The sequence below is a fragment of the Gorilla gorilla genome, chromosome 8, assembly GCF_029281585.2.
Source record: "Gorilla gorilla gorilla isolate KB3781 chromosome 8, NHGRI_mGorGor1-v2.1_pri, whole genome shotgun sequence".
NCBI lineage: Eukaryota > Metazoa > Chordata > Mammalia > Primates > Hominidae > Gorilla > Gorilla gorilla.
In genome coordinates this window covers 65336572-65361731 of record NC_073232.2, presented here as the reverse complement: position 1 = coordinate 65361731, position 25160 = coordinate 65336572, and the positions used below count along the sequence as shown (strand labels likewise).

General features: G+C 36.7%; 1 protein-coding gene across 6 annotated transcripts in view; it reads right to left on the bottom strand.

Moving 5' to 3' along the window:
• SGMS1 (sphingomyelin synthase 1) overlaps positions 1–25160 on the bottom strand; it is a 313766-nt gene that overhangs the window by 121191 nt on the left and 167415 nt on the right. For all 6 annotated transcript variants that reach the window (XM_019035024.4, XM_019035025.4, XM_004049419.5 and 3 more), the window contains one exon: positions 914–994. The gene's annotated coding sequence lies outside the window, so the exon portion shown is untranslated. The remainder of the gene's footprint in view (positions 1–913; positions 995–25160) is intronic.

The following is a 25160-nucleotide window of genomic DNA, read 5'->3' as shown; positions in this document are numbered from 1 at the left end:
ATAATGTTAATCACCACAGCTTGGCAATAGGTAAGGAACTCGAGCTGGCCAATCTTTTGAGGTAGAATAAAGGCCTATAGATTTTAAATCATGACACAAATATAAGGAAGAAAAGTAAATATGATTTATTGTGCCAGTAACTATACTGTGCCAGTCATAGCACAAAGTACTTTCCACAAACTTTAATTTTATGAGAGATAGTATCAAATCCAATATACAGATGAGTTGACTGAGGTTCTGAGAGGTTGAGTAACTACTAAAAAGCACAAGAGCAAGAGTGAGGCCTAGGATTGTCTGACTCAAAAATATATGATCTTTCCACTAAGCTACCCCACTTACTAACATTATTGTTATCACAGTGAAACCAAAATCAACCATATGTAACTGTCAGATAATTAGCAAACATTAATAGCCTCTGATGTACATAAAAGTAGCATACATGAAGAGGGATATGGAGAAGATGTAGACAAAGAACTCAATTTTAATCATATTCACCAAATTTGTTCATATTTACTTCAAAATATACTCACAGAAAAAAATACCTGAGTGAGAAATGGAGCCCAAGGAAACCACTAGGACCAAAAATATCTGCATATCCTAAGGGTTATTCCAAGCTTAATTTAAATGCTGACCATGTGCAGGGAATTCTCTTAATTCTTCAAATACTTATGCTCTGTCCACCAAAATGACACATTCAACTTAAAATGACACACCCTATCAAGAAAGAAGTATGCAAAATAAGATTTATCAAAGTTAGCATCAATTGTTTGACATGTTTGGATATTTACTTTATAAAATAGTTTCTCTTTTGCGCTCAAGTTAGTTGACTGTGCTATCCTTTTACCATGGTTCCTTAAAGAAAATTTACCCAGTAGTTAAAAGAATTCCAAAAGGCCAAGAAACATTAACTTACGGATTATTTAAAAACATTCTGGTCATCTTGGCTTCCTATAAGCTACCAGCTTCTCCCATTGTTCCAGTACAGTTCCATCACCTGTCATAAGCAGAAAGAATCTAATTAGTTACATGTCTCAGAAAGGCCATTTCTTGATTTCCACTAGTTAGTCTCTTCTTCACACACAAGACATAGAAAAGTCCAGTCATCTCTTCTCTTTTTTACCAAAAACAAAAAGGAAAGAGAAAATAGCAACAGAGAAAATTACCTTAAGAGAAAAAAAATTTTAAGAGCAGTATTTCCACTATGAAGGATTGGGGTGGTGAACCCTTAAAATTTTGCCCTCCATTATGTTTTCAGGAAGAGATACCTAGTCTGTTTCCCAGGCGGCAACAGTATTAGAGTAACCCACCTTCTCTCTCCATCTCTCCTCCCTAACCCCTTCTTACCTCTCCTCAAAAGTGAAGGATTAATTTGCCTGGAAGGACTAAACGAGACACCAACTGATTTCTTGGCCCTGCTCTGAGCCAGGCAACAAAGGCCTCCCTCCAGTCACACATGCTTTGATCCAACAAAGGCATTATACCAGAACTATGGACACCTAATGCTTAATGATCAGAATTGCTACATTGTCCACATGTCCAGTTCAACAACTACTGGAGGATTCATATAATTCACAGAATAATAAAATATGGCCAGCAAAGGGCCTTCCTTTTTCCAAGAAGAAGTCATTCAGAACAATGTGTTTACTTTTGTTTTTCCATTTCTTGGCATTTTAGAATAAACAGGCTAGAAATAGAACTTTTTGCTTTCTTTCCCTTCAGAGAAGGGCCCCAAATAAAAATACCCGACTTTTACCAGTTAGAATGCAAATATTGCTCATGTTATGTGAAGAACATGTGGCTCCAAGAAGACAACATTGATAAAACTGGAACCTAAATTAACTTTCATCACCTGAGGCCTCAATGTTAATTCTGAGATGAGATTAATAATTGTGATATGGCTCCATGCATGCACTGAGGTACCATGAGAGGCAGTGTCACCTCAGTTACCTGAACCATAGACAGAAACCTCAAGTTACCCAAACCATAAAGGGACAGGGCAGTGTTACGGAGATTAAGAAAGGAGGAGATGAGTGGCCAGGAGTGGTGGCTCACGCCTCTAATCCCAGCACTTTGGGTGGCTGAGACGGGCAGATCACAGGGTCAGGAGATCGAGACCATCCTGGCTAACACAGTGAAACCCTGTCTCTACTAAAAATACAAAAAAAAAAAAAAAAAAAAAAATTAGCCAGGTGTGGTGGCGGGTGCCTGTGGTCCCAGCTACTCAGGAGGCTGAGGCAGAGAATGACGTGAACCCAGGAGGCAGAGTTTGCAGTGAGCCGAGATCACGCCACTGCACTCCAACCTGGGCGACAGAGCAAGACTCCGTCTCAAAAAAAAAAAAAAAAAAAAGACAGGAGGAGATGGAACAAACACCAAATAAATAAATATAGAGATCTTCTCTAATAATAAAGAAAGAACTTGTCAGCCTCAATAAAAAAAGCAAGGAAGAACTGAGGAGTCAAAGATCTAAAAATTATACCCAACACTAAGAGGAACAGATTCATTGGCTAGCTATGGCTTTATATGCCTGGCCACTGACGTGAGGCTCTTTACATGCATGAGAAACACAGTAAGGTTTGATATAGGTTTAAAATAAACAGGTTTGAACCCCATCTGTGCTGTTTAATAGCAGTGTGATCTTTGCCAAGTAATTTATTCCTTCTAAGGCTCAGTTTCCAAGTCTGTAAAATACATACAATAATACATACCTTGCAGAGTAGTTATATAACTTAAAGATGATATATGCACCGTGTCCATCATACAATTAGTTCTCAAAAGATTACTGCAATTACTGTGCTCACTAGTGCAACTATGGTAGCAAGACTATTAAATTCATGATTACAATTGCAATTATGTCCATTAAATTCACAGACTCTTTCCTGATGAGACCATTCTGGAAAGAAGTTCTAAATGCAACTTTTGACAACAATATAAAACTTTTCTAAGTTGATCTGATGAAATGTTCAATACAAATCTCCACCTTAGTTGACAGCCTTTATTAACATGGGCACACAGAAAGCTCTAGCTATGTCTTTGTTAGCATTCTTCATATCAGTACTGAGCTTCTTTTTTTGATGATGAATTCCTGAAAAGAGGGAATGAATCACTTCTATTAGTGCTAATTCTTCTGGTGTACATTCTAATGCTGGGCACCACATCACAGACTCATAAGCAACAGTATGGATTTGTCAGTTATGTTAAAAACAAACAAACAAACAAACAAAAAAATACAAGATTCACCAGGTGAACGCATACTAACTTTAAAACAGAAGTGCCAGAACTTAATGTCTAAAAAAGTACTCCTTGACCCCTTCCAAGTCACCCTCTTTGGGACTCACTCCAGTGATGCTGACTGCTCAGAATAAGTACTCGTCTTTTACCTTCAGAACCAGTATGCAATGTTCACAAGAACACATGTGTCATTACAGTTTAGTTCCCTTTATTTGCTATAATAGAAAATATTTTAATAGATTAGTTCAAAGAATCAAATTCATCCTCAAAGATGGTAATTTAGCACCACTGTGGTTATTCAAAAGAATTATAAGCAACTTCAACAACCAACTTTTTTTTTTGAGATGGAGTCTCGCTCTGTCGCCCAGGCTGGAGTGCAGTGGCACTATCTCGGCTCACTGCAAGCTCCGCTTCCCGGGTTCACACCATTCTCCTGCCTCAACCTCCCGAGTAGCTGGGACTACAGGTGCCCGCCACCATGCCCGGCTAATTTTTTTTTGTATTTTTAGTAGAGACGGGGTTTCATCATGTTAGCCAGGATGGTCTTGATCTCCTGACCTCATGATCTGCCCACCTCAGCCTCCCAAAGTGCTAACAACCAACTTTTTTGAACCACCCATTTGGTGGAAGACACTGTACTGAGCAGTGGGAGTGGGGAAGGGGTTATAAGGTGATTGTGATGAAGTTCATTTAAAAGAATGCAGAACACTGGCGGTATCACTGGAATATAAGCAATTAGTTCAGCTGATGCACTTAAAAAGAACAATCTGGATGTATGAACCCTGGCTGTGATTGTTACAAGCCCAGCACTTCCTAATCGTGCTTCAAATACAATGTTAAGATTCCATAACAGTCATGGGAAAACCTGGCTCCTTTTCTGAATGTTCACTTTACACTCTAGGGCAAAGCTGAGCCTGCTACCCCTGGGTGGAAGAAGACTGGCTGGCATCAAAATCAAGAGCATTCAAGAGCTAATATGAAAATAAGGCTGGAGAAGTTGTGGGAAAAGTTCCTGTGGCCATGAGACACAGTTGTTTGATTCTTAGCCTCTTTCTCCAAATGATCTAGTTCACTAAGAAGAATTTGGGCTTCCTCTAAGGGAGACAGTATCCTGTGGCCATGAAAGGTATGTGCATTGCTGTCACACAGAACTATGTTCTGCAACTAAGCTCTGAAGACCTTGAGCATGTTGTGTAATTTCTGTAAGCCTCAGTTTCCTCATCTATAGAATGGGAGCGATATCAGTACAATAACCAGATGTTGTTATATGGGTTAAAAGACATAATGTCTATACACAATTTAATAAAGTTCATGGCAAACAGTAAACGCTTATTAAATGTTGTGCCATTGGAAAATGTACACTATCCTCATACTTTGGGGGCAATACAAGTACTAGGGTGAAGCCACAAAAAAAGAGGTATCCCAGTATGCTCAACAATGTTCCAGCCCACTTCACTAGGAGACCACAAAAGGGCTTGGGGTGATATCTCATGTAGCAATAAAGGGCAAATTGTCTGCTCTTACATCTGTGCATGTAACTTGGGAGCAAAATGAGAGTGGCAGCAGTATTCAGAGGCTTCTTGGCCAGTGGAAAATTCAGAAATGTTAACACCAGCCACACAGAAACAAAACTGAGTAACTTGCTCAAGATTACTTAGCTAATAAATGGCAGAAGCTGAAATTCAAGCCCACGCAGTCTAGCTTTAGTCTTTGTTCTTAACCACTATACTACACTGTGTCCCTGGCAAAGAGAAGGAACAATAACTAAAGACTAACTAAGACACAGGCCAGGAGCACGCCTTAAAAATGCAAGAAACAGCACCCTACTGACGTCTGAAGAAAAGAGGAAGATAACACAAGAGTTACTGGGGCAAAAGAGTAAAAAGCACCAAAACTGCTAATGATTCTAACCTGAAATTTACCAACACAGCCTTAGCAAGACATCCTAAAAGGATGGTATGGTGAAAGTGACCTGGTTTTGTAATTCAGTGCTTGCTTAAAGAGAATAGTAAGCAGAAGACACAAAAGCTGAGAAGACCTCACTTTGGTCCTTTATAGAAGCCACACTATGATGTAGGAACAAATGTCTAGAGAAGAATGTGTCACATACCCCAAATGCCCACTGACAAGGAAGGGCCCCAGCAGCATGAGAGTTGCTTCCAAAGGCAGGGTTTCCTGCTACCTTTTCATTGCATTTCTACAGTAGAGAAGAGGAGGAAAAGCCACTCAGGGCTGTTGAATTCTCTGTAGGTCAGAAGGAAGGAAAAAAGCAGAAGGGATGAGAAACACGCTGCTAGTTAAGTAGGAGAATGGACAGAGAGGAGAGTAAGGATAAAGAGAAGCCATATTCTTGGCCAGTCTCAGATGTGTCAGACTCTAAAGTGGCCCCCTTGATCTCTGTCTCTTCCTATCTAGGCCTTGCCTAATTCCCTCGCCCTTTCAGGACAGGTTCTGTGACTTGCTTGTAGCCAATAGAATAAGGCAAAAATGACAGGATGTATGTGGGTACATTACATAAGATTGTAACATCTACTCTGCTACAAGTTTCTCTCTTGGTTTTGAAAGTGCAGGCTGCCATTTTGTGGGCTGCCTATTGAGAGAGCCCCATGAGGACAACCTCCAGCTGACAGCAAGAAACCAAGGCTCTAGTTAGAGAGCCCATGAGAAACTGAATCCTGCCAATCACACGGGCCTGGGAACAAATCCTCCTCCCATCCAGCCTCAGATAAGACAGCGGCCATAGCTGATGCTTGACTGTGGCCTTGTTAAGTACCTTGCTAAGTCATTCCCAGACTCCCGACCCACAGAAACTGTGAGATAATTTTGTGATTGATTAAGCTGCTAAGTTTGTGCTAGATTGTTATGTAGCTATAGATAACTACTACAAAAGGGAGGTGAAGTTCATGTCTCTGATGTCACCACATGTCCTTCTGAGAGAGGAGAGGGGAGAAAGAGGAAGCCCCAAGAGCCAGGGTGAGCAATTCTGCCTCTACATTAGCACACACCCTCCAATTCAGTTCTCTCCAACTCAGACTCAGTTTCCTCCCTTAACACTCCATCCTATTCTTGTCATTTGGAGGATATAATGAAACATACTAGCCAAGGAAATAGCAATCGTATAAATGGTGATCAGGTTCCCTGGCTGGCCTGCAAAAGCTACTCAACATGCGAAACACTGACACGTTTAGAACAGTAAGAGAACTGTGACCATTATATTAAGACCCTATATGGCATACGATAATTTTAACAAAGGAATATTTAAAACGTGATAGATTGGACTTAAACACTGAATAAAACATGTTCCAAGAGACATGTTGGAGACTTGTTGGATTAGTGGTTTTGAGAACTGAATAAAAATTAAAACATCCAATTTTTATCTAAGTTTTTCTAATATGGGCTCCTTAAAAACCAAATGTAAATATTCTTAAATTTTCTCAGCAAGCACCTGTAGCTTTGACAAATAAAGTAACAATCATTCTCAACCACAGAGTATACAGCTAAAACTAACTCAATGAGCCAGAGACCTCTTATCTCAGCAGGCCATCTTTCCAAGCAGAAACTGGTAGGGAAATCCTACCATCACATAATCTGAAAGCTGAGAAATGCTCATTAGTCTTCTAATCCCAGCCTCTCAGTTGACAGATGATGACACATAGATCCAACGACTTTAGGTGACCTGTCCAGGGTCACTCAGCAGCACAATGCGGGCCTTCTGTTTCCCAGGCTTCTTTATAATCAGACCTACCAAACTTTAGCTTCAACATGAGAGATGAAATCAATGGCATCAAAAATTCTGTTGGGGGAGAAAATAGGAACTAACATTTCATGACACTATAAAGCTCCTACAGTACTTCTAAAAACTAAGTTTTGTGGCAAGAGGGAAAAATAACACCATATAAACATTAATATGAAATGTTCAATCCAGTTTCAAAAGCAATGCACAATATTTTCTGAGTAAACTGAAATGCTCCCAAAATAGGCTATCTTTTCTTCTGAATAATTTGCCTTTAAAAAAATGAATAGGGAAGAAAATTTTTCAAAGGCTGGCACAGAAACTTGTGCAAGGATGTCTACTCCACTGCTTTATATATCTCTATTCCTAAATTCGTCGATTCATTCAACAGGTATTTTGGGGGCATCTACAATTCCAAAGCATTGAGGTAAGTGCTGTATATAAGGAACCTATCTGGATACAAGCAAATGATGCTTACTAATATTTTCAGCACAAATAACCACATCTAAACAAGCAAGCAATGCAGCAACAAAGATTTCCGGTATGTATTTTGGTAGGCTATAAGGAATGCAGACCACAGCTCTCTTTTCTTCTAGAAACTTCCATATTTAAAATAAATAGCAACTGGTTTTTCTGTGCAATGATATCGCCCCCAAGGTAGCAATGAGAGGTATCAGTAAAAGGGGTTAAAACACCCCAGGTCACATCCCTCCAGAACCCCTGTTACGGAACTCTCCCAGCAGCCCAAATTAAAAAAAAAAATATATATATATATATATATATTTTTTAAAGTGGTCTTTCACTCAACATTCTCCTTCCTAATCCTTTTCTCAGTACCAAGAATAAATATATGTTAAAAACAAATTAAAAGTAAATAAAGGTTTATTTTTCCCCACAGAGCCAGCAGTTTTCTCTCCTCAACATGAATTTAAACCTCTCTAGCTATTCCTATCAGTGAACATTATTTAACCCCTCCATGATTTAAATGCATCTGAATCCTTTGACATAATATTACTAAGTAATACTAATGTCACTAAAGGTAAAATATAGCATGAACTGTTTACCACATGCTAGGCTCGTTCCTTTGGATATACATAAAATATTTCCAGAAACAGACTCTCACTCTGTTGCTCAGGCTGGGGTGCAGTGGCGCAATCATTGCTTGCTGCAGCCATGACTTGCTGCAGCCACGACTTCCTGCCTCCTGGGTTCAAGCAATCCTCCCATCTCAGCCTCCTGAGTAGCTGGGACTACAGGTGCATACTACCATGGCCAGCTAATTTTTGCTTGTTTGTTCTTGTAGAGGCAGGGTCTCTCTGTTGCTTATGCTGGTCTCAAACTCCTGGCTTCAAGCAATCCTCCTGCCTGGCCTCCCAAAGTGTTGGGATTACAGGCATGAGCCACCATGCCCAACCTAGGCTCATTTCTAAATGTTTTACATGTACTAATTCACTGAATCATGCCAAGAGCACTCTGAGGCATGTTAACACTACTATCCTAGTTTTAGAGAGGAGGGAGCTAGAATAGAGTTACTAAAAAAGCAGGCACAGTTGTTCGGCAAACGACATTGCATGAAATGCATGCAATGCATCCAGTCGACAAAGTGTTAGTGGGAAACCTCCACTCCCTCAGTTTCCTGCTTTCATTTGTAGAACTTTCCATTAGCCTAATAGTTCAGCCTTCTCTCCCACGTTCTCCCTGGTGGAGGAGAAGTTAATTATGTGAATAGTGAGTTTGGGAGAAAGGCTACCCTGCTCATAGATGGAGTATATTCCAGGCTGTTCCCTTCTACATTGAAAATCAGTCTCACTCAAGTATGAAATACCAGAAAACCCATTTGGCCAACCAATTTTATTTCCAAATCTCCATATTTCAAATTCTTATTGGTATATCCATTGGTCCCAAAATTGGACGAGAAAAAAAAGGTGTCATTCAACTGTCCACTCTGCCAAACTCTAACACAAATAACTTTAATTCCTAACTGGGTGGCAAGATATTTGAGAAAAAGGTAAATATTTCTTTTACAAAAAAAAAGGAAACCAAAACTCAAAGGTATGTAAGAACATAACCAGTCCAGTCCAATAAGGTGTCTGCAGAGGAGATCATGAATGAACCTGCTCCTCTAACTGACCGTCAAGGGACATCTTAAAGGACAAGGCTATTTATCTACTTTCTTCACCACGTATAACCAGAAAACACTGCTTCCTTACCAAATAAATAAAACGCACACAGATAACCTTTTCTATTGGAGCATCCTAATTTAAAGTAGTAGAAAATTCCTTAGCAGTAGTCTCATTATTGTCACAAAGCATGCAAAGTATTTCAGTATTGCACATTATCTTCCCAGTCTGTCAAAGTCTGTATTTTTATCCATTGCATGGATACTTCTACCATAAAAAGTATAGTGACAAAAATACTACCCACAACTTGGTAACAGAGGAATAAAAATGTCACTAATCTCTAACTTTGTCATTTGATCTTTCCTATCACCCTCCAAATGCAATGTTTCTCATTTCAAAAATACATTTTAAAAGACATTCATTAACTTCCTTTTTTTTTTAATTTTTTTAATTATACTTTAAGTTCTGGAATACATGTGCAGAACACATGGGTTTGGTTAAAGATAAAAAAACAAAACAAAACAAAACAAAAGGGCGTTCATTCAATAATATTGACTTTTTCTGCTGTAGATTTTTTTTTTTTTTACTTTTGAGTTCAGGGGTACATGAGCAGGTTTGTTACATAGGTAAACTTGTGTCATGGGGGTTTGTTGCATAGATTATTTCGTCACCCAAGTATTAAGCCCAGCATCCATTAGGTATTCTTCCTGATGCTCTCCCTCCCCCACCGCCCCCCTCTGACAGGCCCCAGTGTGTGTTGTTCACCTTTGTGTGTCCACGTGTTCTCATCATTCAGCTCCCACTTGTAAGTGAGAACATGCAGTGTTTGGTTTTCTGTTCCCGCATTAGTTTGCTAAGAATAACGGCCTCCAGCTCCATCCATGTCCATGGAAAGGACATGATCCTGTTCTTTTGGATGGCTGCAGAGTGTTCCATGGTATGTATGTACCACATTTTCTTTATCCAGTCTATCACTGATGGGCATTTAGGTGGATTCCATGTCTTTGCTATTGTGAATACTGCTGCAATGAACATACCTGTGCATGTGTCTTTGTAATAGAACAATTTATATTCCTTTGGGTATATACCCAGTAATGAGATGGCTGGGTTTGTTTAATTTGTATAAGTTCCTTATAGATTCTGGATATTAGACCTTTGTCAAATGTATAGCTTGCAAACATTTTCTCCTATTATTTAGGTTATCCGTTTACTCTGCTGATAGTTTCTTTAACTGTGCAGAAGCTCTTTAGTTTAATTAGATCCCATTTGTCAATTTTTGCTTTTGATGAGATTACTTTTGGCATCTTCTTCATGAAATCTTTGCCTGTGCCTATTTTAATGCAGATAATTTGAGCTTCCTGCTTTACTATTCAAACTGCACTTAATAAGAATGGTTTCCTTAGTGTTCTGTGAGCAAAAATTTCAAAATAGAAAACAAGCCATGTTTATCTCATAAGTTTAGAATATTTACTTTTCCATAAATGTATATAGGAAAAGTCAGTCAATCAGCTCTCTCAGCTGGAGAGAACAAATAATAGCTAGACTAGCACTTAGATGCTTTGACTTTTGCAACAACCCTAATGTAGGTAAGGCATCCCTGTTTTCCAAACAAAAGCCTGAAGTTCAGAAAAATACAGTGACATGCCTAAGTTAACCTACTTACTAAGTGACGGGGCTCAATTTTAAACACAGTTCTTCTATTTGAGCCAAAGTTTGTGGTTTTTCTCTGCTAGAACACTAACCATGAAAACCAAAAATAACAACAACAACAAAAAAGTTTCTAAGTAGCCAGAGAAAAAAAGACAACATATGAGAAGAAGAAGAGGAATGATGGTAGACATCTCATTCGAAACAGGAGTCCAGAAAACAATAATCAACATCTAAAGAGAAGGAGAAAAAAAAGACTGAATGCCCACCTAGAATTCTATATACAACAAAAAATCTTTTAAAAAATAAAGACATTTTCACACAAATGAAAATGAGAGATTTGTTGCCAGTAAACCCACACTATAAGAAATGCTGAAGGAAGCTCTTCAAGCTAAAGCAAAATGATACCAGATATAAATTTAAACCCATAGAAAGGAATGAGGAACCTTGGAAATAATACATTTGTATGTTAACATAAAAGACTTTTTTTCTTAATTTATTTAAAACATATATGACTAATACATACTATATTAAAAGTATAATATTGTATTATATAGTTTGTTACATATATAGATATAAAATGTACAAAGACAATAGCACAACAGATGGGGAGAGGCAAATGAAACCATATTATTGTAGGTTTCTTATATTTTACATGAAGCAATACCATATTAATTCAAGGAAAATTTTTTACTAAGGGTGAATATTGTGATCTGCAGAGTAACTACAAAACAGTAGTGCAAAGAAAACCTGAGAGAAATGTAAATGTTATACTAAAAATATTCAATAAACAGAAGAAAAAGAGACATAGAATTTTTTAAAAGTCTAAAGGATAAGACATATAGGAAACGAATTTTAAAATGGTAGATCTAAAACTAACATGTCAATAATTACAGTAAATGTAAATAGACTAAACATTTAATTAAAAGGCAGAAATCACCAGAATACATTAAAAAATGATACTGAACTATATGGTACCTAAATAGATGCATTTTAAATACAAAGTCACAGATAAACATGTAATAAAAGGATATACCAGTAGAAACTCAATACAAAAACCAGACAAACATAATAAAAGAAGACTACAGACTTATATCACCCATAAAACATACACGGAGAAATCCTCAACAAAATACAGTGCTGGCATAAGGACAGATGGATAGAACAATGGATCAAAACAGAGATCACAAATAGACACACACATATACGACCAACAGATTTTCTGACCAAGATGTCAAAATAATTCAGTGGGTGTAAGGAAAATTTTTTCAACAAATTGAGCAGAAACAAATAAATATTCATAGGGAAAGAAAAATGAATCCTGACTCCTACCTCACACTAATAACAAAAATTACTTAGAGCTGAGAGTGGTTGCGTGCACCTGTAATCACAACTACTCAAGAGGCCGAGGTAAGAGGATCACTTGAGCCCAGGAGTTCATATCCATCCTGGGCAACACAAGAAGACCCCATTTATTAAAAAAAAATACTTTGAGAGAGGTCATACAACTAATTATAAAAGCTAAAACTATAAAGTATTTTAGGAAAATGTAGAACAATGGCTTTGCAATGATGAGGTAGACAAGATACTACCAATAAAAGAAAAACTAGCTAGTTGGACTTCATCAATATCAAAACTGCTTTTTGAAAGACAAAGTTAAGAAAATGAAAAGGCAGCCACCAACTGGAAAAAGTTCACCATACATGTATCTGACCAAAGACATGTATCCACAATATATAAAGAACCACCATAATTTAATTTTTGAAAAGTCACACAACCCAATTGTTAAAATAGTAAAAGATTTGACAAGATACTTCATAAAAGAGGACACATGAATGGTCAATAAGTACATGAACAAATTTTCAACATCATTAGTCACCAAGGAAACAACAGGAATCTACAAGATACCACTTTACCTGCACTGGAATGCTAATTTTAAAAATACTGAAAAAAGCAAGAGTTGGCAAAGACTTGGAGTACATTAGAGCATCTCATAAGCTGCTGATGGGCATACTGAATTATAAAGCCCTTTAGAAAAATGTTTGACAATTTTTAAGTAAATTTTTTATAAGATTAAATATACACTTACCCAATAATATACTTCTAAGAACACACTCAAAAGACATGAAAACTTGTGAACTTGTGTCCACAAATGCTGCGGGATGTCAGGGACCCCAAATGGAGGGACTGGCTGAAGCCATGGCAGAAGAACATAAATTATGAAGATTTCATGGACATTTATTAGTTCCCCAAATTAATACTGTTATAATTTCTTACGCCTGTCTTTACTGCAATCTTTGAACATAAATTGTGAAGATTTCATGGACACTTATCACTTCCCCAATCAATACTCTAGTGATTTCCTACGCCTGTCTTTACTTTAATCTCTTAATCCCGTCATCTTCGTAAACTGAGGATGAATGTCGCCTCAGGACCCTGTGATGACTGTGTTAACTGTACAGATTGTTTAAACAATATGAAATCTGGGCACCTTGAAAAAAGAACAGGATAACAGCGATGTTCAGGGAACAAGGGAGATAACCTTAAAGTCTGGCTGCCTGTGGGCTGGGTGGAACAGAGCCATATTTCTCTTCTTTCAAAAGCAAATAGGAGAAATATCACTGAATTCTCTTTCTCAGCAAGGAACACCCCTGAGAAAGAGAATGCATTCCTAAGGGGAGGCCTCTGAAATGGCGGCTTTGGGAATGTCTGTCTTTTATGGTTGTAGATAAGGGATGAGATAAGCCCCCATCTCCCCTAGTGCTCCCAGGCTTATTAGGATGAGGAAATTCCCACCTAATCAATTTTGGTCAGACCAGTTGTCTGCTCTCAAACCCTGTCTCCTGGTAAGATGTTATCAATGACAATGCGTGCCCGAAACTTCATTAGCAATTTTAATTTTGCCCCGGTCCTCTGATCTCACCCTGCCTCCATTTGCCTTGTGATATTTTATTACCTTGTGAAGCATGTGATCTCTGTGACCCACACCCTATTCGTACACTGCCTCCCCTTTTGAAAATCACTAATAAAAACTTGCTGGTTTTGTGGCTTGGTGGGCATCACAGAACCTGCCCACATGTGATGTCTCCCCCAGACACCCAGCTTTAAAATTTCTCCCTTTTGTATTCTTTCCCTGTATTTCTCAAACCGGCCAACACTTAGGGAAAATAGAAAAGGACCCACATCGAATATCAGGGGCTGGTTTCCCCCGATACACAAAAAGACATACAATAATGTTCACAGTAATTATATTCATAACAGCCAAAAACTGTAGACCATCCAAATGTCTATCAATAGGTGAATAACTTCATGCAATAGAATACTACTCAATAGCATGATACATGCAGTAAGAGTATGAATCTATAAAACACCAGCAAGTGGAGCAAAAGACACCAGGAGCATAAGCACACTCAGCATAACTACATATCTGAAGTTCTGAAAGAGGCAAAATCTATTGATAGAATCACACTCGCAGACGTGTTTGCCTCTGGGATGGCACACCTGACTGAAAGTGGACACAAGAGAACTTTTTGGGATGATAGAGATGTTGGTTCACTATTCACTTCAAATTTGTACGTTGTATAAATTATACCTAAATTTTAAAATAAATCACAAAATAATTTATTTGAATGAGTTCTGGAGGAGATATGGTCTCTCACAGGTCAAAAGTGTTTCTTTCTTATCTTGGGGAACAACTTCTAAAGCCTCAAAAATAGAAGGTGTGTGTGTTTAATTTACACATGTCATTTTTGAAATATACACCCAATCAAAGCAAAGGAAAACAAACTATTGTCTGCTTCCTATCTAAATAGTCTTTGAACATTTGTTCCAACCAAGGAGAATTAAAAGCAATCTGTCATTTAGATTTTATTTAATTTTACTTACCACATTAACAATTTAAAGGTTACTTTTAACAATTCAAGGGAAAGAGACTCAAAAAGAAAATAAACTATAAAACACAAATCCAAATTTTCTAATGTCTTATTCATTCTAAAATACTAAATTCCTACTATAATCCAGGTAAGATGATAGTCACTAGAGAAATGAAAATTAAATTTTACACCCTGCTGTTAAGGACTTCTAAGTCTGGTGGAAGAGATATACATAAATAATTACCTTAAAGTATAAATAAGTGTTCTTGAATATAAATTGGTAAAAACCTTACTTGGGGAAAATGTATCATTTCTTTCCTCTTTAAAATTGTAACACTTAATGTTGATAAATATTATGTAAGAAGTAAACAAAATAAAGTCAGTTATTCCTTCTGAAGGAAACAATAATTTTAAGAAAAAAATTATTTTATTAACTATCTCAATGTAAACATATTTCTTAGCTCAAAAATATAATCCATATTGTTTCTGCTTCTTTTTAAATTATTCTTAATTGACAAATAAAAATTGTACATGTTTATCATGTATAACATGTTTTGAAATACATATACATTGTGGAATAGCTAAATGGAACTAACTAACATATGCATTACCTCACACATCATGTTTTGTGGTAAGAATACTTCAAATCTACTCTTTTATCAATTTTCAAGCATATAATACATGGTTATTTACTAGAGTCATCATGAAGTACAATAGATCTCTCGTCCATAGTCATTTTAAAGAAAATAATCCCATGTGCAGCAAAGGAGACTAGGCAACTTGTCCTATACCACTTCCTCACACCCTTCACCCCCAAATTCCACAGCTGGTTCAACTGGGATAGGTTCCAGTGCAAAGTAATCTGAAGGCTAGTCAGGAACTGTAGTGACTCCCTTAAAATGAAGAGATGGGATGGATCAATTCACAGTCTCAGGAATCCAAACTGTGAAACAAATTCTTTGTCTTTCATTTTCTCCTGAGCCTACTTTTGTCCCCACCACTGTATATTCAGCTGTTTGGGAAGCTGAGGCAGGAGGATCACTTGGGCCCAAGAGGTGGATGGAGGCTGTAGTGAGCTGTGATGGCTCCACTGCACTTGAGCCTGGGCAACAGAGCAAGACCTTGTCTCAAAAAAAAATTAATGAAAAATTTATCTTTTAAAACAATATAAGAAGAGTATATTTTTTAACATTTTTCTTTAATATCTGGCTTAAGAGAAAATCACTAATTCCCTTATTAATGTCTGCAGTCAATCTATTGTGATACCATATACAGCCTCTGGAAAACTCTATTGCACACTAGAGAATGATTGTGAAAAAGGGAAATAAGAATGAAAGACAGGCCAGGCACGGTGACTCACTCCTGTAATCCCAGAACTTTGGGAGGCTGAGGTGGGTGAATCACCTGAGGTCGGGAGTTCGAGACCAGCCTGACCAGCATGGAGAAACCCCATCTCTACTAAAAATATAAAATTAGCCGGGCGTGGTGGCGCATGCCTGTAATCTCAGCTACTCAGGAGGCTGAGGCAGGAGAATCATTTGAACCCAGGAGGCTGAGGTTGCGGTGAGCCAACATGGTGCCATTGTACTCCAGCCTGAGCAACAAGAGTGAAACTCCGCCAAAAAAAAAAAAAGAATGAAAAGACATATACACACTAGGAGAAAATATTTGCAAAAGACATACTGATAAAGACTTGTTATCCAAAATATTCAAAGAACTCTTAAAACTTAACAATAAGAAAACAATTAACTTGATTTAAAAATGGGCTGAAGACCTTAATGGAGAAATCACCAAAGAAGACTTATGGATAAAAATAAGCATATGAAAAGGGCTCCACATAATATATCATCAGGGAAACACAAATTAAGACAACATGACATACCACTACATACCTATTGAAATTTTTTTAGGTCTTTAAATCTCACATATAAAATGAGAACAGAGGAAGTTTTAAAGCAAGCAATATGTTTTAAAAAGAGAAAGAAAATAAAAAGCAGAAAGTGTAGCTCCTAAAATTTATTTCTTAAACTTAAGAGCTCTGGAAAACCAGGTAATAATTTTGAGGTTTCGTTAGTTGAGCACAGAAAACTAATCCATCTACCTACCTGCCTATCTATTATTTTTGCTTGAGAACAGATATGGTTAAATCCTCAGTGTTCACAATGTATAACACATTCTGCTAGGAATTGGAAAGCTTCCTAAGATGAACAATGATTTCCTTTTAGAGTAACCTGGGGTAGTGGAGGGAGTGCAGGGCTTTGATTATGACAGATCTGAGTCTGAACAAGAGGTCCAGTGCTTATAAACTATGTAGTCTTAGACAAGGCTGAGCTCCAGTTTCTTGCAAAATAAAAAAAGTATCAATGGCTCTGTACTTAACCCTGAACTACTCTTTCCTAGGATGGTCTTGCCCCGATAGAGCAGGCTCACCCCTCCACTTTCTTCACATCCTTACTTAGATGTTGCCTTCTCAATGAGGCCTTCCTGGCTTCTCTACAAATAGTGTGTGCGTGTGTGTGTGTGTGTGTACACACACACACACACACACATGCCCCAATTAGACTTACACTCCCCATCCACTTCTCTTCTTTATTTTTTGCCATAGCCTCTGATCCAACAGGTTATCAGTGATAACCCTGATCACCACTTAGCATACATGTATTTTCCTTATTCATCTAGTTTGTCGTCTTTCTCCTACTAGACTATTAGCTCCATAATACACGTGTTGGTTGTTCTTTTTTTTTCTACTTGTCAATTTTGCTCACTGCCTAAAATGTCTAAAGGAGGGCCTAGAAAATGAAAGTGTCACTAAAAATCCACAGAATGAAGTAAGATAATGAAGGTCCCTGCAAGATTCCAGGGCTTCATTCAAGATTATGTAAATAAAGCCCTTAGAATATAAAAGGCACTTAGTTAATATTATCTTTAGAGAAAAGACTATATGAAACCATTAACAGAATTTTTTTAAATAATGAGAATAACAGTGTCAGAGATGACACAAGACAGTTGATTCAGCAACAAAAATGTGGAAGAAGAAATAATTTCTATAAATCCATGGTAGTGAAATCGTATCATTCTGGGTTATTCTATATGATGAGACTAAGAAATTTATACTTTACAGGAAACAAAGTTGAAGAGAGGAGTGAGTGTGAAAGCAGATTAAGGATTACAAGTGGATGTTATTTATGTGCCCTTCACCCCTGGTTAGCCATCCCTAACTGGGCCCAATAACTGAAACGGACAACAAAGTCAATTTTATCTTTCTTTGATTTATTCACTTTAACAGAGGGAAAGGGAATAGAATGTGAGAATGCTGGGACAATAATCATGCCTTCAAATATTTTTCTTGACAACTGCTTTTCTGACTGTATGGGAGTCTATAAGTGAGTATATTAATAATTAATATTTTCCAAGGAAACATTTTAGAAGAAAAAGATTCCATAAATAAGCTATTAGTTACCTAATTTGTGTTTCAATTATGGTTTCTTTCCCAAAATAGTTCAGGAAGAAATAAATACAGGAAGTTAATATAAAAATATCCAACACATTTTTAAATGTGATATAAAAAAATTATCAAGTGACCCAAGATTAAAAAACCCAGTACAAAAAAGAGAAAAAGACTTATCCACATCAAGAAAGCTTTCTTCATTTTAATAATTTCCTAATAAACCTTTTAAAATTATTAGTTTGATAAACTTTCCTTATCAACTTAAATTTATTCAATTTATTAAAAATATCATTGATATAATATTCAGAAATATACTCATTACATTAAAAATACAAACAACTGTTAAAAGAAAAAGAAAACTCTAGGAGAATTTATATTTACATTCTAAAATTTGAACAAAAAATAACAAATAGTGGATGCTTTGGATTAAGTAATTTTAAAGTCTGAAAATATTTATAACATGAGATGCAAACTATTTTCCTCCTTAGAAACTATTTCCAGTATGAAGTAAACATTATAATTATTAAAAAAATGATTTTTAATGGCTAAATGTGGAGATCTGTCAAGCTTACACATTTTAAAAAATTAAAACTTCCAAACACAGCTACTTAACAATCATAATAAATATAGCTTTCTAAGCCCTCCAAATATTAATTTTAAAATTTCTAATTATAATGTAGTCTTATGTTAGCATGTGGCTGACAAGTGATGCTATGAATCCAGTTGGCATGTTTACCGTGTTATGTTTCTGGTTCCTCTCATGGCAGAGATTTAAAACACACTACTAACTTTCGAAAACCTCAAAACACATAACTGTACCAGGCAACCATTATCCCTACTCTGATCATTAAAACTTGAGCATTCTACCAATTTAAATCAACATTCATTCCATTTAATATTTCCTTAATACCATAATACATGCTAAAAATTATTCATCAGCTTAAGTCACACAAAATATATTGCTGGTTCAAGGAAATTAGGTTCTAATGTGGCAATGCAGACTGAGGGCTTGGTCAGAGAGGACTACTTGCATTATATCAGCAACACGAGCAGCAGACCCACCTCTGCAGAATTAATATAACATGGGATTCTGCAGAAAAAAAACTAAAGTTCATAACAGCATGTGATTCATTCAGGTGAGTGGCACACATATGTGTTACATATTTCTATCAAATGGCAATGCTTCTCACTAGATATACCCCTATTTAGTGCTGAAGAATTACAGAGTCAGCTGAACTGCAGATCTGCACACTGCACATTTAAGCCATAACATTAAAAATATCTTCTTGAGACTAGTTTATTTTTTTGAAATCACTAACATATTCTACTAATTGCAACTATTTGCCCTTACAAATAATATTACACTCATTCAGAATCAAATGAAATAACACTGAGTAAAAGGACTAAGGTACTACAGAGTCTCTCTCAGGGTATCATTAAATGGACCCATGGCAGATATCATGTAACAAATAATATTTCCTTATTATTTGTTATTTCTCAGTCATAGAGCATTACTTAGGAATCAAATCCTACTTAGAAGGGTAAAATATACATAGTACATATAGTAAAATATTAGAAAATTAATCTATAAATACATATAATAAAATGCTAGACAATCAAATGGACAAAAATAAATCTCATTTCGATAAATAATATCTCCAAGACATCAAAGTCTCAGCCAACTTAGAGAGCACATTACAAGGGGTTATTCTCCACCTCACTCTTCACCTAATCTGACTGTGTATAGCAGACATTTAAATTAAAAGAGGAGGCTGAGCTGTACCTAAGTTTTTAATAATTTTTTGAGTTCTGTCATAAATGAGTATCCACCTCATCTATTAGAAGCACATACTAAAACAAAACAGCAAAATAGGTCTATTTTTGAAGAATGATACACTAGATACCTTAAACTGGTCTCTCTTAATGAAAATAATTGAAGCATAATGAAGTATAAAATCTCTGCAAATGCACCAATGAGGTGACAATAAAGTATGACATTCACAGAAGCCAAAACAAAGTAAGAGTGAGAATGCTGGGAGGTAGAAAAGCACCAAGGCCACAACCCTAGTAATACTGAATTTCCATTATAATGATTGTACAGAGCAAGAGAGAGAAAAGATAAAACCAGGACCACTCAAGCTGGTGAGTTTAACAGACCCCTGCGTAAAACTGGAACTTCACAAAACTATACCCTCAGTATATGGGCAAATTAGAAATAAACTTGCTACACCAAATGAGGAACTGCTTTTTTAACCGTAGCATCTTCAGGGGGTGGAAAATCTCCCTTGAGAATTCATAACCAACAACCAGTATTTATGTTGTTTTGTGGTCTAAATTTATGCTATATGCCTCGAAAAACCTCAGGCAGAGAATATAACGTAAAGAGTGTCCAGATTGATAGTCGCTACAGGCACCTGGGAGAAGCAAATATAAATACTCTCTGGAAAAATCTACCTTCAATCTAGGCCTTGAACAGCTCACACAGATAAAACTTCCAAGGAAAATGAGTTCACAGTCAATAAATCATAGAAATACAAGGAAATAAGAGACCATCAGTGAGAGCCAACAGAAACAGGCAAATGAATCAGATCTGAAAATATTTCGAATACTAGAATTATCAGCATAAAATAAGTATATTTAATATATTTCAATAAGAGAAATTTAAAAGGGAGTAAAATTTTATCTGAAAAAACTACCATGTTGACTTGAAAAGTGGCAAAAATGGTATTTAAAAATTAAAAGATAAAAAAACTCATGTGAATTCATTCAACATATATTTATTAAGCTCCTATGTACTAAGTATTACACCTTGGTCTAGGCTCTGGGGATAAAACTGTAGGATAAAAAATAAAATAAAATAAAATAAAATTTAAAAATATAAAAATCCCTGTCATCAAGGACGGCTTAAACAGCAGATTAGAAATAGCTGAAGAAAGAACTGGTGAACCAAGTGACAAATCCAAAGAAACTGTCCAGAATTGTAACATAAAGAAGATGATATCAAAAATATGAAAGAAGGATGTGGAAAATGAGTGAGAAAGTCCAACATGTGTTCTTCGATTTCCAGAAAGAAATAATAAAGAAAATGGGGAAGAGGCATTATTCTAAGAAATAATGATAAAATATTCCTAATAGCAATATTTAGGCCCAGAAAACCCAAAGATTCTCAGGGAGAGACAGAGGGAGAAGGAAGGAAGGAAGGAAGGAAGGAAGGAAGGAGGGGAGGAAGGGAGGGAGGGAGGGGAGGGGAGGGAGGGAGGGAGGAAGGAAGGAAGGGAGAAAGGGAGAAAAAGAGGGAGGGAAAAGTTGGGAGAGAAGGAGTTTCCCCACTTAGATATAAACAAATCACAGACTCCTAAAAACAAAGCAAAATCTTTAAAGCAGCCAGAAAGAAAGAAGAGATGATCTATTCAAACTAGACTTTGAACATTAATTTACATAGGCAAAAAAAAAAAAAGAAAGAAAGAAAGAAAGAAAGAAATGAGTTTTCCAGATAGCAGCTTGACCAAAAGCACAACAGAAAGGGGAATAGAAAGTCTGGGTAGAGCCTAAAGTTTGCACTGGGTAAAAGCAGGGATATGGTTAGAAATACACAATGGGGACAGATCATGGGGGGCCTCATATGTCGAGCTAAAGAGTCTGGCCTTTATCACTCTCAAGTGAGTGGAGAGTAAAGTAAAGGCTTTTAAGAAGGGAATAGAACTATGAATGTAGCATCAGAAAAACTAATCAGCTAGACCAGATGCAGAGATATCAAGGGAAAAGCTATTAAAATAGACTAGCCTGTGGTAAAAAGGACCTCACTAGAGTGGTGACAGAGTAGTGAAAAGGGACAAAAAGAAACAGAGAAAAAGGACATTATATATATAAAGGGGGAAAAATGGGGGAAAAAAATCAGTGAGGCTTAGTGATCCATTCAACATGGGTCACAATGAGTCTAAGATGCTTAAGGTAATCAGTCCAACTTCTCTCTCTTCAACTTTTATGAGCAGTATATCACAATTTTCCCCTGAATTAACTGGAAACTTCTTTTTATATGCTACAGTCCAGCAATTTATTATTATTTTACAATTCTACTTTAACAAACTACCTAAGAAATGAAGCTGTCTCAGTTTTTACCACTGAAATGTGGCACTTGATAAAGCTTAATTGCTATAGAAAACACAATTTTGATGGAGGAAATCCTACCTTTTCTCTGAATTATTTAATGAGAGTTGGTGAATATAAAAATTCACCAACTTATATGCAGTACAAGAAGTAAACAGCCAACAAGAACATAGGTCATGCATTTTAGACTTGATCTAAAATAGTCTTTCCTACCCAAAAACACTCTTGCTCTATTTTCTTTCTAGCATATTTGAAATATTGTTTACCTCCCTCTTTATTACTTGTCTCCCTGAAGACCCTGCCCAACCCCTTTTGGACTTTAAGTTCCATGAGAGAAATGATCTTGTTTGTTTGCCCTGCTCACTATTGTGTTCTAGTATCTAGGGAAGTGCCAGGCATGAGGTAGAGATATTCACTAGATAAATGACTAACAGAATGAATGGCTATACCCAGGGCTGCAGCACTGCACAATTCCAGGGGTGTCATTTACTCACATCTTGTTGAATGTCACCCCAACAGTTGTAGCCATATATACAGTTCATATACAAATAGCTCAGGCCCTATTTGACACCAATATATCCTGTTATGTTTGCAAATTGGTCATAATTTACCCCTTTCCTGATGGAGAAAGCAAGAATTTTCTCTCCAGTTTTCACCTCAAGACTAAGCTCATTCTCTGAATAACTAAATCTATATTAACATTAAGGTCTTCATACATTGATACCCCTGAACCAACTGTCTGGTAAATAAAGCTAAGATTTTTAACTGTGGTTAAGGATTCTGGGCACCAATTGTAAATTAGCCATTGCAAACTCTTTAGTTAGTTCCTCATTCTTTGCTGGTTAAAAATATCTTTGGAGAAAATTCTCTAGTCAGTCAACTGAGCTGTGGAACAAAAACCACTAAAATTTTTTATTCGGGAGTAGCTGGTTCTGTGATTCACCAATATAAATCTTCAATTTAAGAGAGCCCACCGAAAATGTTTTAAATGAGTCTAGAAATAGATAATGAAGATTTCACAGACTGTCTGGCTGAATTTCATACACCACATCACTCTGATGGAAAGAGCATCTTCCTACTGGGTAATCCACATGAACGAGAATATAGAAACCAGTCTCCTGTGGGCCTTTAACAGGTTATACCTTCCACTACTCCCTGCTCTGATCACTAGAAGGTTACTTTCTACCACCAATGCTTGTAAGGCTATCACTCTTTCATCTCTCCTAACCCTAACATTTCTGAGGTGCCTCTATGGAAACCACTATCATAAAAGCAGGCTAATCTATGGGAAGTCCAACCAGAGGACCTATGGTAAATATCAAACCCAAGAAGGACTGTGTCACTGCAGGAGAATTACAAGCATAATGGAAACTTGGAAGTAATACTGTCTGGACGTCCATTTTCCATCTCTTTTTCATCCACCCATAGGATCTACAATGCCCCAGTGATTTTCACAGTCTTTACTCCCTTAAGCAGTAGTCCTTTCTTTCAGCAAAAATGTGTGGAAGTTCAATACATAAAACATATAAAGGCAGAGCTGCTGGTTGATGGGACAATAAGGAGGTCCTCCTTATTGTCAATAAGGACAATTATTGACAAGGAGGCTTTGTCCTCCCTCATCCCTTACCTACTCACATGACACTATGGAATCCCAAGGGAAATAAGGAACCATGTCTGAAAAGTAATGGTTTGGTGAGGATCATAGTGATTTAACTTAATATAGTCTTTAAGAGAACAAGAAGTAATAATAAGTCATAGTCCTAGCTTCATAGGAGCCTTTTCTGAGTAGAGTGCTTCTGTTACATGTTCACCCATTTCAGCCGTAATCAAATTCTCAGTTTGATAACTTTAATACCTAGGAGCACAGAACTCTTTGGTTTCAAGAAAAGTCACATTAATACTACATTATGCATGTCTCTCCAACCTCATTCATGACACCTGGGGTTTCCTCAGGTAAGTGTAGCTGCTGACCCAGGGTTTGGCCCATGTGAAATATTTAGGAGAAGAAAAAAGATTTAGTTAAGTAGTAAAGCCAACTAGGAGACCCAAATCACCTGCAAATCAGGATTTGAGAAGTTTCATCTAAGTATGAAAACACTGAAGTTACTTGTCACAGACAAGCCACCTCAAAGAAAGAAAAATGGGTTTTCAAAGTTTCCCAGTCAAAAGAGAATTTTCCCATGCTACAGTCATGCACAGTGTTTGTACTGGGAAACTTCAAGTCAGGTTCATTGCACAATGTGACAGGGGAAGTGATCGAAACTGGATTTTCTCATCATATCTGAAAGCATCATTAGGATATCATTATGAAAACTAGTGGCAATTATGTTCTTGTTTTTTAGAGAGGTTTTAACTAAATTGAATGAGGATTAGGTTCACTAATAGAATGGATTCACTGACGCTATTACCCAAAGGGAATACTTATAGCCACTAAAAGTATGTTGCAAAAGAACATTTAAGCACATAGGAAAAATGTTGCAATTATGCTAAGTAAAAATGGATATAAAACACTAAGATTTTAAGTTTGCATTTTAAAAAAGGCATACATCTTCATAGGAATAAAAACTGGAAGCATCTTTACCAAAATATTATCAATGGCTATATCTAAGTGGTAATCTTTATTTTGTTGTTTAAACTTTTCAATATTTACCAAATTTTCTTTTTTTCCTTTTTGTTCATACTTAAGCAAATGTTTTTTACATTTTTCTTCTTTTCTACTTTTATCTTAGGTTCAGGAGATATATGTGCAGGTTTGTTACATGGGTAGGTTGTGTGTTGCTGAGGCTTGGTGTACGAAGGATCCCATCACCAAGGTGGTAAGCACAGTACCCAACAGTTAGTCTTCCAATCCATGCCTCCCCCACCCTCTCTCTCAAGCATTCCCCACTGTCTATCGTTCCCATCTTTATGTAGTCAATGTTTAGCTACCACGTATAAGTGAGAACGTGTGCTTTTTGGTTTTCTGTTCCTGTATTAGTTCGCTTAGAATAATGGTCTCCAGG